A 14,869-nucleotide genomic window follows, 5' to 3' on the forward strand; every position below is an offset into this window, starting at 1 on the left:
ATTTTTTTCCCCAACAGACAGGGGAGGGACAGAAGTAAACAAATAGTATGTTAAAAAAACAGACCAGAATTATTCAGTCAGGATTAAGGGTGGCTCTTCAATTACCAGAACAATGATTGTAATCCATTGATAAATACCTGAAGCCTTCCAGGAACTCTGTTCATGGAGCTGAAACAATTTTTTTGCAATGTTGTTTCTGTCACCTATCATAACAAATGCAAGGGTAATCAGCAAAATGGCAGGGTAAGGAGACAAGGACTGATCAGGTCCAGGTAAAGAAAGAAAATATTGTCCATATGCAGTAGACACTGCAATGACAGGGAGACGGCTTGTGAATCTCTAAAGCAACCAATAATTTGATCCTTGTAGGCTATGTAATGGAAATAAAATCATCTCAAAAATGGATGGCTCCATCGTTCACTGAGCCAGTAGCTATTGTCACTCCTTTCATTAATAGCTATAATAGACAGTTTTGAGATACTGACTTGAGGCAGGAAGGGCAAGGAAAATGTTGAAGCACAAGATATGGGACACAGTGATGAAAGCAGTGAGAACTCTTAGCAAATGGGGTTCCCAACCACAGGCAGACGATGTTAATCCCAAACCTTTCCATGCTAAATTGTTGCAAAATAATACTTTTTTAAAGGAGGATAGAGAAGGAATGCTGAGCAAACCAAAAAAAAAAGATTACATTCCCCAGACTGACAGGCTACAGAGCCTGGCATCATTTTTCTATAGCCATTTCCCTCACCTGTAAAGAGCGTGTATCAGAAGTGTTTTAGAATAAGGAACATGATCATTCTAAAGGAATAAGCATGACATTTGTCTGTGGGGTGGGGAGGCAATCTAGTGGTATCTTAGTGAGGTCAGTAAATATGAATATTCGGCTCCACAGTATGGTTTAAATTTAGGAAAGTTCCTTGGCATAAAACATGTCTTCTTCCTGTACTGACAATTAAATCTAGGAAAAAGGAGGTGGAAACAGCAGTGAAGAGCCATATAATCTCCCAGATCTAGTTTCTGTGCCACTTCATTTGCTCCCACCCTGCCTTTCATTTTGCTTTCTTCTTGAGAGCATTTTATTTTATTTGACAAAGTAAAAATTAATAAACACAATGAGATGCTGATACACATAAAATGAGGAAGTAAAAAATGTAACCTCAGCACCAGGACTGATCACTGGGTGAAAATTACAGGCTGACATTTCATACAGTAATCTTACATTTCAGCTACCACCACAGATGCTGGAAGAAGGCGTTGACCTTGCACTGTCAGAGAAATCTATCTATGTCCAGGAAGACTGTTGTCAGTAACTTTGGAGCCCAGATAATTTTATCATCCCACAAAATTCATCACATTACCAGAGCACTCAGAGATAAATTTTGTGGAGGACAGTTTATAGGGACAGGTGAACAACTGAACTGGAAGTGCTCTGAAAGCATGGCCTGCTCTCAGATGAATCTCTGGGTCAAATATGTAACCAGACTACCAAAAAGAATAGTACTAAATAATACTGCTCTTATGAAAATATATTACCTAGGAAATAAATCTTTCTTTTACTGTACTGTTGTTATGTGTGTTCATGGAAAGGTGCACCACAGTAATGTCATGATACAGAAACGAAACGAGGGATAATTCCTAAAGAAAACAACATGTGGCACTGACGGTTGTGGGGGCAATTGATAAGATACAGGCAGCGAGCTTGCAGTGCTTTGATACAAGGCCAGGTCAACTAGGCCTGGAAACACTTCTGTTTGCCAGCTGGTCTTGAGTCATTGTGACTCAAGTCAGCAACTGCAACCTCAGGTCTAATGGGCAGATGTTCTTAGCTTAAGTCGAAAAGAAAAACAAATCATCATAATGAGTGTCCTTCCTTCTGGATTGAGCAGAGGTTAATTTGGTGAGGAAGCCGAACTAGATCCCAGAAACATCTCCACAATAGGAGTTTCCAGTCAAGCTGCTGGATGAGCCCAACTTTGCAGAGCAGGCTGCCTTTTTTCTTGGTTTGTAGAGCAGTTTGACCAAGCAGATCCTGGGGACATGGGCTGGGAACCTACTTCCGTAGACAGCATGCCATGGTTTTGAGTCCTACCACCTTGATTTCTGTAGTAAGGGCTTGATCTGAAATATTTGTTTTAGAATAGTCTACATTCTGTATATAAAAATTCTCAATGATGAGACATCTCAAGCAGGAATTTACCAGTTATTTATGTGGTTAATTATTTTCATTGCCCAAACTGTGTGTCCTTTTTTAATCAGAATTTGTCTAGCTTCAACTTCCATCAATTACTGTTACAGTTTTGGTTACTCCAGTGAGAAGCCTGTCCTACTAAGTTTCTGTTTCCCATGTAAATACTAAATTAGAAGACTGATCAAGACACTCATTAATCTTCCCTTTCGTTATTGAAATGGATTGACTTCATTGTTTCCTTAATTTAATTCCTTAACCAGTCACACATCACCAATGAGGCTTCACCATTTAATGACCTCTGCCTTGAGCTGCAGGCACCAGAACTTGGTCACAATGCAGTGGCTGTCACATCACAGCCAAATCCTCATGAACTGCAGTCTTTTCTACTGGACATCCTCCTGCTCATACACAAGTGCTTAGTAGCATGAAGCTAGAACTAACCCCCACACTCCAAACCACAGGGAAACTGAAGACAATCACCAGCTTCTCAGTACCCACATCCCTAGACTTATATAAAAAGGTGGTTGGTTTTTTTTTTTATTATTTAATCAGTGCCATTTTGATTTCTGTGACTCAGCTTAATTTCTCCAGAAGTAAATTATGTCCTCAAAAATATGTGTACACACACATATGTGCATACCTACTGAAAATACCACTGACATTTCTGAGGCAAGCAGGCACTCCCACTCACAGTTCAGGGCAGACAAACATTTCAGTGTGAGCTTGTCACACTCCTAGCAGAGGGCAACACTCATGTAACATATCGGGAATTTTTTTTTTCATCAATTACAGAGGAAGGAAACCATAAATAACATAAAACAAGCAAGACCTCATCACCTCACCTACACTTTTCTACAGCTGACACTGGAACTTCCAGGAGTGCTGTAAGTGGACTGGTTCTTTGCTGTATTCAAGGACTTTTGAGTCCTAACACAATTGTGGCAGTCAGGCGTTCTATCAATATGCATTGAAAGTGCATTCACAAAAGAAAAACAACCATCGCAAGTCACAAAGACCTCTCTTTTTATGAAGCATTATTCCCTGACCTAAATCAGTCTTTGCCTTTGAATCAGTTTATGTTACTCCCTATTTAGCAGATCGATTGCTGCTATGGCAACTGTACATTTTAATGTACAGACAGAAGTGTTAGTCCTTGATACAATCCCTACTTATATTCTCTCAACAAATGTACTCTGTGCAAGTTCAGAATTAGAAAATATCTGGGGAATTAATTTACTTTGTCATTGCTGTTATCTAGAGTGTATTGTTTTGCAGAGATAAAAAAGACTGAAGGTATAAAGTAAAGTTTACATTCATCCCACTAACAGCAAGCACTAGAAGCAGTATGGTGAATCAGCCTCCCCACATCAATTTTTCTTATCTAGGGGTAACAAAATATCAGCCCAATGTCAAACCTGGAATGCATTTCAGAGAGCTAAGGAAAGGTAATTCTGTAGTTTTAAGAAGTTCCTAGGCAATCCATCTGCCAGAAGGAAGAGGAGAAAATGGGATGGAGAGAATCAGAGTTTTAAATACCTGCATGTGGCTGCTACTGGTTCAGACTGCTATCTATGTAGAAAATCAGTGACATAGCCCAGAAAGGGCTGTATCGGTCTTAGAAATATTTATTGTTGTTAATGAAGGTCAAATGACAGAGGTTTGTGGGTTTCTGGCAAAGAATTATCAATGTTCATATCATTACAGCCAAATGGAAAGCATCTGGTGGGAATAAGCCATCCACAAAAACAAATCCTTCAGATACTCCCTTGCCAGGACCTCTGCTTTCATCTCACCAATTTCAATAGCACTCTGCATGACTGATACCAATGTATACTCACAGGAAACAGAATGTCCATCTATGTTGCTTTTATAGGAAATCCCTTCTTTTCCTCACTATTGGCAGAGAGGACAAAAACCGCTGTAGAATTACAATGGAAACAAAACTAAAAGGAAGTCTGGAAATAACTTTTTTGGCAGTATAAATTTTAAATGAAAATCAGCCCACTCTGTATTTTTAAGCTTCCTTCCTCCACAGCTTTTAAGTGGTAAAAAGATACTTTTCTTTCTATTAAGCTACCAAAGCTTGTATATAAAACCACTGAAACTACTATTTTGTATTTATATTTACAGAGGTTTTCTACAAAGGTAGAAAGACACTATTTTCATCCTATTCTCAAGAGTCACTGTTTTCTTGGACAAAAGTGACAAAAGCTTACTTTTCTGCACAGGACTTAAATATTTGGGGTTTTTTCTTGAAATGCAAGAAAACACACACCACCACCATTCCCCCACCCCCCCCACCCCATCCCTAAGCTACTAAACAGAATGGACTGAACCTCTGGCAATAAAACATAAAAAACATCTCCAGGGAAAAAAACTTAACCTAATTTGTAACAAAATATTTTTTAGAACTTCTTTAAGCAGAAAGAGGAGGACATACTGCCATTTGTAGAGTAGTTTATTCATGGAAGAAAACAAGAGAAGCTGCAAAAGTCAAAGCTGACAGAGTCAAAAGCCATGGAGCTGAGAGCCTTTAGTGAGAATCTAGGTGCATCTTGCTCAGCAGAAACCACAAAAAAGCTGAAATTCACATTCTTCCTTTTTTCCTGCCTCTCCAATAACATACAGTTCAAAGCAACACATAGAGAGAAGAAGAAAGGGAAATCAGTTACTGTGTTCCTGATTTTCCCCTTATCAATATAGAATCGGCATTCTCTAAACCAACTGCCAAATGGATCTCTTTGTAGGCATCAACAGAAGAACAACACACTGAAGGAACTTTTGAAGGAATTTACCCTCTTCAAAAGGTGGAAAAATTAGCTACACATTGATCTGCAAAGATCATTGCGTGGATTTCTTTAAATCCAGAAGAAATTGTTAATAGACCAAGTGCTGGCAAATATATGAATTTGATGGCCTGGGATAAGGCAAAGGGTAGACTTAATCAGTCCTTTGTCACCTTCATATGAAAACATTTCAATGTCTACCTGTTCTATCTGAAGAGGCAGCTGCTAAAAAGTAGGCCATATACAACATCTGCCACTATTTCCTTTAACTTCCATTTGTTGCCACATTTGTGACAAGCCCTGCATTCAATAATAAATGGCCCATCTATGACAGAGTCCTCCAAAATCACCATACTGCTGCAACAGTTAGTTGCTTTTGCAGCACATGTAACTGTGATTTTCCCTTCAACCTAGAATACCTAGAATGGCTGATCATTCTGCAGAAGAGGAATTTTTAGTCACTGAAGAAGTCATTATAAGATGTAGGACAGAGATGTCTGAGCAAGAAACAGATTTGCAGGCCAGTGAGGTAGGGGTCATCCTGCAGTAGCAGATTTGTAGCAGAGGGGGAGAAACTGTGGCAGCAGATCTGCAAAAATCTGCAGCAACAGATTTGTAACAGATGGGGAGAAACAAGGTAAGACAGAGGACGCAAAGGTATGAAAGGAGCAATCTGGGAGCAACCACTGGAACATGCAGTGAGAGAGAAGAAGAAATAATGAACTTTACACAGGAGGGGTAAAAACAAGTAGGGCAATGGGTAAAGATGATTGCGGACACTTCAGTCTAAAGGGATATCAAAGGCGGTGGGACTGGGGGAAGCTGTTTCTGTAACTGAGATGAGAAAGGGATGGGATGAAAAGTTTTACACTGTGATCAGAAAATGGAAGGCAAAACTCCATAAAATTACTGTTGGGAGACAAAAATTCAGTGCATAAGCTCACTAACTATGGGCTTTCATCACAGTGATAAAAAGAGCAAAGTGTAAACTATGCTGAAAAACGCAGTTGGCTATACAACAGCCAAACAACAGATATTGCAGCGATGGGCTATGCTATGGCATCATCTGGAGGGTACAGTTCTTATTATGACCAAATTGCTAAGCCAATCATGGGGGTCCCTTATGAGTTCACCACAGCTTCTTGGCACACGAGGTGACACTCATTTGAGGCATTTATCCAGTTTTTGATGGAACTCAGAAGACCCAGCTGTGAGTTGAAATGTGCACTTTTAACTGTGTGTTAACAGATTGAGGCAGATGGTCTTCTCAGCCATGTGAAAGTATAAAAGCAATGATGGGAAAGTATCTTTGAAAAGTCATGGAACAAACTTTCACAGTCACACAACAGCTAGAACTTACCCTAAGGCAGTAATTGCCTCATTCAAGGGAAAGCCATTTTTGTTTGCCATTACTGTGATGCTGTGCACTCACGTAAAAAACTGTATTATTTCTTTTTGTATTAGCCTGTCCTGCTGTCCTGGTTTCAGCTGGGATAGAGTTAATTTTCTTAGTAGCTGGTGCAATGCTGGGTTTTGGATTTGTTGTGAGAACAATGCTGACAGGACACTGATGTTTCTGGTTGTTGCTGGGTGATGTTTATACTAAATCAAGGACTTTTCGGTTCCTTGGGCCCTGCCAGCGAGAGGGCTGGAGGGGCGCAGGAAATGGGGAGGGGACACAGTCAGGGCAGGTGACCTGAACTAGTCAAAGAGGTATTCCATACCATATGGCCTCATGCTGATTATATAAACTGGGGGCAGAAAAGGGAGCAGGGGAACATCTGGCATTATGGCGTTTGTCATCCTAAGCACCCATTACATATGATGTAGCCCGGCTTCCCTGGGGATGGCCGAACACCTGCCTGCCCATGGGGAGTGGTGAATGGATTGCTTGCTTTGCTTTGCTTGCGTGCGTGGCTTTTGCTTTACCTACTAAATTGTTCTTATATCAGCCCTCAAGTTTTTTCACTCCTTTCCAATTCTCCTCCCCATCCCTCTGAGTGAGGGGAAGAGAGCGAGCGGCTGCGTGGTGCTTGGTTGCTGTCCGGGGTTAAACCATGATACTTGCAATCTCAAACAGATTTTACAAGCACTTTTCCAGGAGTATCCACATATGCCTCACACATATTAATACATCATAGTCATACAAATTTACATTCATCCAGCCCAGATTATGGCCAGGCATTGTGTTCAGGTTGTAATTATAAAGTAACTCAAAATATCAAACTACAATGGAGTATGTAGACAAGTTTATCAGGTCGTTGTATGGAGCAGAAGGAAGAGAATTTAACACCAAATTACTTCCAGAAAACTCCTAGGGATGTTATTTTGGATGCCTGCAGGCAAAATGTGTGCACGACATGGTAAAAGATGTGCTCCAATGTTTTATGAAGTCTAGTGATTCTGCCATTAAATGAAGATTGCAAGAGCTGAGTTTTCTGATATATCTTGTATTTCTACCCAGTGCAGCCACTTGACGTTGAAGAAGTTGTGGTAGCACCTCTCAGGTTAACAATCAATCCTCCAAGAGCTGTGTGTCTGCATGTGTGTGTGTGTGTGTGTGCGGGGGGGGGGGGCACATGCATATCTGTTTTATACCACATTGCTCGTTCTTATCATCTCATCACTTGAGAAGCAATGACTTTCAGTGTTCCTCTACTGGGGCATGTTTTGTTATAACTACAAAAACTTCTTTGTATCATCCTGTGGTCCCTACACATCTGCCTATCACAGAGGAGTGCAAATGCACTCTTTGTAGAAACAGTCCTATTGCTGAACTAACGTGCCTGTAACTGCAATTATACCCATAATGAACCTTACGTGTATCGCTTCTTTGCATAGTCAAGCCCAGAACAAGTGTTGCAAAGGCAGATTAGTAAGTGACAAAGAAACCATTGGATACCCTAGTGCAGGGGACATAAATGCCTGAGGTAGTCAGATGGCACACTGCCCTGTGCCAATTCATCACTGCTTTGGTCCTTCACTGCTTCTGCACAATGTTTCTGTCTGTATGAAACGCAAGGTTGTACTAGAAATACTTCACATCTTCTACATATGAAAGTCTTGGTTGATCAGCCTTCCATACATAATGCAGCCTCCATTACAATTAACTTCAGCTTTAAAACACTAGTATCCATCGGCTTATCTGTTTCCCTAGCTGTATGTTCACAGTTTACACAAAATCACAGTAAAATAGCAATGCAAAACTTGAACCCGTGTTGTACCATAATTCAATCACATAATAATTAGCATTTCATTTCCAATACAAGTAGAAGTTCTGTTCTCTACAGATGCAACTTTATTTTTCTGTTGCACAAAGCTTAAATGATTGGCCAGCAAACTTCCAGTGGCAGCTCTGCTGTGCGCGCTGTAGCATATTCTTCTGAGCTTCATTGTTCTATTGCAGATTTTATGGAAATTCTCCAGAGGCAGATGGCAGCATAAGGTCACTGAAGAAAAATATCATAAAAGAAATGTCACCCAGAGGGATGTAGAGATGGCATGCATAGCTTTTCGGTTTTGTGGATGTATGCTTACATGTATTAACACTGCTTCAGGAGGAAGTTAACACAGGCGTTGCATAGGCATTTGACAGGACACAAGGAAGGCAGTGCATACTTTCTTCTAGGCCCAGATTCATGAAAACAAGGGAACCAGTTTGAAGACTCAGTGAGAAAACTAACTAACCAGGCTTGATGACAGGAAAATCAACCACAGATCCACCCTGTAACTTTTTATTTCTATTACAAAAAGCAAAATAGGAGATGTTCTAAATGGTTTTCAGAGGTGTCATAACAAAATTGGTAAAAGAAGATACCACTATCCTCAGCTGACACCTTGTTTATCTTTTTCCCGTTCAGCAACCTTCCTGAAGATGTCATCCAGATCTCTCCTACAACAGGTATCCACTCTCCAGAAAATGGATATAGAGTGCATGCTTCCAACCCACTTAATATGTAATACCTGTTCTTACAAACAGAATCGCAATTCCATATGGTGCAATAGCTCAGGTTCCATACCCAGTCATACAGCCAGTGGAGCTTTGGCACAGAGCACTGAAACTTCAATAAACCAACAGTGCAATACTACCTTGTGGAAATCTGTGATTTTATAAAATTTTCTTACAAATCTGCAGGAAAAAAAAAACTTTGAGACTATTAAGTCAGAATATCATCTGTGTTGCTGGTTCAGAATATTTAACAAGAAAAAAAAAAAACCAAGACAAATTAGAAAAATTGTATCTATTGACTAAAAGTTGACAATGTGCAGTTTTGAAATGGAATCTACCAGAAAATTTTGTTTCAGAAACTTCATGACTATTCATGTACTTCAAAAGTACTTCTGAATAAGGAAAAAAGAGATTTCGTATTTTCCCTTCATTAGCTTCATTAACAGTAACCAGAGTATGATATGCAAAGTTCTTCAAATGAGAAATGTTTTCTCAAAAAACTTGTATGCTCCTTCATTTAGTAATAAAGCATGAAAAGGCAAGTAGTTGACTTTGCCTTACATGTTTGTTTATAGTGACATGGAAATTACAGTAAACAACCCTCCTAAATTTTCAAGGATTCATCTTCATTTGGAATTTATACCAGGTTGCAAGTAATTATTTAATTAGGATTCTAACTGTGCTTTTCTACCAATAAGCAAAAAGCCCTAAAGATGATGTAATTATATTGAAATATAGAATGTTACCAGTTAATCTGTGCACTAGTAGATCCACTTCTACTACTTCAGTACAAGTATTTCTGTATTGGTAGAACTCAATCTGCTTTGGAGGAGATAAAAGACTGTTGGAGTGCTCTTGCAGTTAACGTCACTAGAAAGCCAGGATACTTTATATAGCAGCTGCCTTTAAAGTATTAAGCAAATACAAAGGACAGAACAATTTCTTTATAAACATAGGTACCTATTATTTTCTCATTAATGTACTAGATGGAAATTAAGGATATAAATATGACCCAAACCCAAAATATTTTAGAAAGACCCTAAACTTCACTTGGCATTTGTCTCCTTCTACATGAATTTCTGCTTCAGCCAGAGATGGATTCTAGAGAAGCTCCCTACTGTCTTTGTTTCATGATACATTGCATTTTTGGTGACCAAAGACCAAATTATCTTTCAGTAATGATGCCATAAATCTAATGCAGCTTCACTGAGCACTGTGAGAATAATCTGATATGTAAAGTGCTCAAACAGAATTTAGCTCCCAGCTCGTGCATAAAAATGAGAAAAGTTTTTGAAGTTCTTATCAGCAAATGAACTTGAAGACTCTGTCCTATTATCAAATACAATGTTTGAAAAGAAATGATTCTGAGACACATGGATTTGGCAAACAGAAAGCAAAAGCATTGCCATTTACAGAAGGCAGCTGGATATTAATCTAGAGGTAGATTCCTACTGACTTCCTTCAGGCACAAATTATGTTCTAGAAATGGACAAAGATTAGCTTACAAGATATGTTCTGCATTGTAAGAGTTGACCTTCACTTCACTGAAACACTGCCTCGCTGTGTCATGTACCTGGGAACCACTGTTTCCAGCTGTTATGACACAATGTCCTTGGGGAGGAGGGCAAGAAGTTTTAGTTGAGGGACAAGGTAGGTACGGTAGCTGTGGGAACAAACAGTGGCAAATACGGTTGAGAAGATTAAGCCAGCACCTGTAAATTCCTTACCTATATTCTTAGGTAAGAATTACTAGCTTCTAGTTTAGCCCATTACCCTAAGAAAGCTCAGTGGGACCAATTTCCCAGCCCACAATCATCTGAAGCTGGTTTAAAATCTGTGTTGTCTATTCCAGCAGACAACTGATTGACTAATTATTAGAAATGGAAATTGCAAAATAATGTTCCAGGTCAAACCATAGAAGATGGTTTAAACCTTTCTTGTTTCTGTAGAATAACCTCAGTTTGGTTTACTTGTAGATAGTGCATCATGAGAACATGTGACAACACAAAGATATTACTTGTCCTGGTCCATTCCTATTCTTACATTTACTACTACTGTATCTACACAGGAGAATCTATCCTTGTATTCAAAATACAGATTATCAAGCAGGAAAGAGGTATCCAAATATACACAGAATCTGTTAGGTTTCCATATATAGCATACTACTTTGTTTTGTAAGATCCTCACCTATGTCTCTTTTGTGATAGTGTCATTATTTTGCAGAAATTTGCCTGAGGAATACTGCTTGCATCTCAGAGAAGCTTTCACAATTTTCATCCAGCCATATCCTATTAATATGGTAATTACATATTCTATTATAATATCAAATATTCATTTTTTTCTTTCAAAAATGTTGTAGATTTATAACCAGATCATTGAGGAGAAAGAGAAAAAAAGTATGTACTGTGTTTATGAGACCTCAAGGAAGATAGCTGCAGCCATCCCAACCTGCTATTCCTAACAAAGGACCCTCAAGCCCTTGCATAGCTGATTAAATAAATAACATTTGTCCCAAGAAAGCAATGGCAGTGCTCCTTGAGGACTTGCACCTTTCACTGTACACATATGGAACTTTACTCTTCCACAGCAAATAATACATAACATTAAGAATTATCCAGAATGTTTGTCACAAAATTACTAAATCTTCAAGGAAATAGCAATGTGGCAAAGGTAGGGCATTAATTCAGACTTTCACCAACATTAAATTGGCATCGTGAATATCACTGGACAATAATAGGTGGAGGCAACACCAGGATATTCTTCAGACTAGTTCTGCCCAATGTCATATGCCATTCTGTAATAGGCAGAGAAGAGTTTAGAGTAGTATGATGTGCATGGAGCCCTCCTCCGCTTTTCTATTTCTGTGTCTGCATGTTTCACAGTTCTTCACTTCTAGAAACAAGTAGGAGCATTTGCACAAGAATAAACATTGCTAAGAATGAAAAAAACCCTACAGAATCACCATAACTTGTTCTGGTAAGGGCTACATAAATCATTTTCCTGGATTGGATTTAGTAAATATGAATAGGACACTTTCAAGATCAGAATAAAAAGGATAGATTTTTTTTTTCTCCTAAAATAAGCTTAAGTACATTTTCCTTTAAAAAAATCAGAATGCTCCTTAACAAGTACAGTTTTCACCAAGTCATAATTTACATAAATTTTGAGAAGTGGAGGTAAGTTAATTCATTACAAAAATTCAGGGCACAGAAGCTAAACACTTCCATATGATATGTAAAGAAAAAGGATGAGGATTAAGAAAACTAAAGACAAATGGAAGCCCAAAATCGTATATGAAACAACAACCCGCAGTGATCAAAGAAAGAGAAAAAGATAGAACTAGTTTCATAAATGTGGCAGAAAGTACAAAAAGACTGTAATTGCATCAGGTCAGCAAGGTTATAAAAAGGGTAAGTCTACTACACAAATGCACTATGCTGTATTTTCCAAAAACATTCTCTTTTACATAGTATAGCCAGAAGAGGTCTGAAATGCTTCCCAGGTTCACACAGAGGCTTTAATACCAAAACACATTCAATAATTTTTCTGCATCCAAATGCAGGAAACAGAGAACCTCTTTCTAGATCTGCTGACTGTGTCTGCCCACTCCATAGTCTTTGGGGTGTGGTACCCTCTGTTTTAGTCTGGTGACTTACAAGAACTGTAGGGTATTGTGCTTCAGGAAATCTAAGATAAGTAGTATGCATTTAAAAAGTAAGACGATAACTTGACATAATACACAAAAATTAAAATCAACCATTGTGCACAAATTATTCTGGAAATTTTAAACTGCAAAATTTAATTTCAGCTTTTAAGAATTCTCTAAAGAAGATTTAGTGCTTTTTTCAGTAAAAATACACCAGGTTTTAGGACAAAAGTTTAGGTTCCTTTAAATGCCTTTAAAAAATATTTCTATCGACCTGCTGGCTGAAAGAGAGCTACCAGTTTATATTCAGCTCCAATGCAATTAGTCATTGCTACCAAACATACTGTTTTGGTGTAGAAGCTTTTATTTACATAAGTATGTGGCAAATACATATTAAATATAGATAAATAATAATATAAGTACAGTCTAAAGACACATTTTCAAATTAAGGGAAGATGAATGTTCTTTTTATATGGCAGAACACAACATAAGTGATAACACTTTGGTCTGCCATTAGGTAAAGATATACTTATTCAAAGATATAGATATAATTATTAAGTTCCTTGTAACAGACTTAACACCTTTGCACTGTGTGTTGATTTACCTCCAATAATTTATACCAAGTATCTGACAACTTTCTGCTACAAGAAGTTGACTTTTTGATGCTGAGTAGAAAAAAGAATTGTAAGACAAGTTATTATTTCTCCTTTCTTTTGGAGTTAAAAATAGGATTGTTTTTCATGTATGCCGTTGGTTGAAGGCGGTAGCAGTCACCTAGGCAGCCAAAGAAAAAAATTACAACAGAGTTTGCTAGCTTACCAGTTCTTGATACACAGTTTTAGATACAGAATCACAGCTAACTAAGATCAGCAAACTGCAAGCAGTACAAGGATAAGGTACCAGATTTTAAAGCTGCGCTTCAGTCAACAACATAGTCCTGGTTATGTAAGTGCCAAAATTTGGCACTTAATCATAAATTTCATTCCAGTTTCAAAATCTAACACTAGCTATTGGGGCATAGTTAGTGTTTGTACAGCTAAGGTATCACCAATTAAAGGGAGACTTAAAAGTAAGTCAGTTAATACAAGTAAGATGTGATGTTATGTCTGTGTAGGGATCTCTCCAGGTCAACAGCTATTCTAATTTATATATATTACTTCTCCAATCTCTTCACAAAATTACCTTCTAACTGAGAAGTGGTGCATGATTAGCATAGCCATACTACCATTTGACTTGATTTGTTAGAACTTCTTGTATGCTACAGCATCCAAGCTATAATGTTCACAAGAAGCAAACTTGTCTACCTGTCTAAATCTGAGTTCAGCAGGGAATTACTGAACATATATTTGCAAAGGTGACAGTACTAATAATCACAGCTTACAGGTTGCTTGCTGGAGCATAACACGTACTTACTCATGTTCATATTCAAAACCAAACAGCTCAGTAATGAAGTTGCTGCATTCCAGAGAGGACTAGACCAGTGTAGGTGGGTGTATGCGGGCTCTCCACCACCTTACTTAACTGGAGGCACCAGTGTCCAACACCACCTCCTCGCATCATGGCAATAGTGTGATACATCTAGAGTAAAAGATATTGGAATGTAGAAGCTTCTCTGTTTCCAAGAAAAAGACACCCTTTCTTTCCCACAGAGTTTGTTAGACATTCCTGTTGTCTTGTACATAGTTGTGAGAGAGACTTAAAAACATCATGAACAGACAGCACTGCAAAACTGTGGAATCTGCATCTGCAGGCACAGGTATGCCTTAGCTGGGTAGCAAAGAAATGTACATTTTTGCGCACCTTTAAAACACTAACTTACCTACATGGATACAAAATTGACTTGTGTTCCAGGAACTGTTAAAAAAGTCAGTATCAACTTGTTAGAAAAGCTGAACCCAGGAAAATGTGGCTTAATTGTACATGTTAAGAATACTCTTTATGCACCTACAATCTAAAAGCAGAAAAAGACAAATATATTGTTTATCCCTGCTACAGCTCCACCACCATCTTTCCCAAGTTTACTATGGGGACACTGGTATCTTTTGAAAGGTATCCAGCAGGATACCTACAAATTCTAACATAAAAAAGGAAGATATTAGAAAATGTTGAAAAACAGAAAGTATTTACTCCTCATGTTGCTGAGACAGCAGATATTAAGAAACTGTTCAAAAAGTATAATGAAATCAAAAACCCAAGAGGTCATACAAAGGGAGCCCAGGACAGATGGGCCAGCAAAAGAAGTAATGAAAAGCTCATTTGCAGAGAGCTAATTGATGTAACAGTGTATATGATCAAAT

Source organism: Falco rusticolus, chromosome Z (assembly GCF_015220075.1).
Source record: "Falco rusticolus isolate bFalRus1 chromosome Z, bFalRus1.pri, whole genome shotgun sequence".
In the NCBI taxonomy this organism is placed as follows: domain Eukaryota; kingdom Metazoa; phylum Chordata; class Aves; order Falconiformes; family Falconidae; genus Falco; species Falco rusticolus.